Here is a 340-nt window from a genome sequence, read left to right as displayed (position 1 = left end):
TTTAGGCAAATGAACATTACAGCTTTCAACATTCAGTAAAGACACTGCGTTTGAACATCTGTACCCTTGCAATTCCCTCAAAATGCTGCGGTTTCATCTAGTGTCAGTTCTGATCTTCGTACAAAGACAACGCTTCAGCTGTCAACATGTACAGCAGTGCGGCTTGGTGGAAAGCCCCTTCTCCTGGGCCTTGGAACAGATATCACCTTCGCTGATTCTTTTGCTTGTTTGCTGGGTGACCTTGAGTAACGTCCCTCTGAATGCGTTTTTGTTAAACCCTTTGCAATCTATCCACTGGCAATGGTGTGTTACACAAATGTAATCGCACTATTACGCAGGT

Source organism: Pterocles gutturalis, unplaced genomic scaffold, assembly GCF_000699245.1.
Source record: "Pterocles gutturalis isolate BGI_N339 unplaced genomic scaffold, ASM69924v1 scaffold843, whole genome shotgun sequence".
NCBI classification, from domain to species: domain Eukaryota; kingdom Metazoa; phylum Chordata; class Aves; order Pterocliformes; family Pteroclidae; genus Pterocles; species Pterocles gutturalis.
This window is presented reverse-complemented; position numbering follows the sequence as displayed.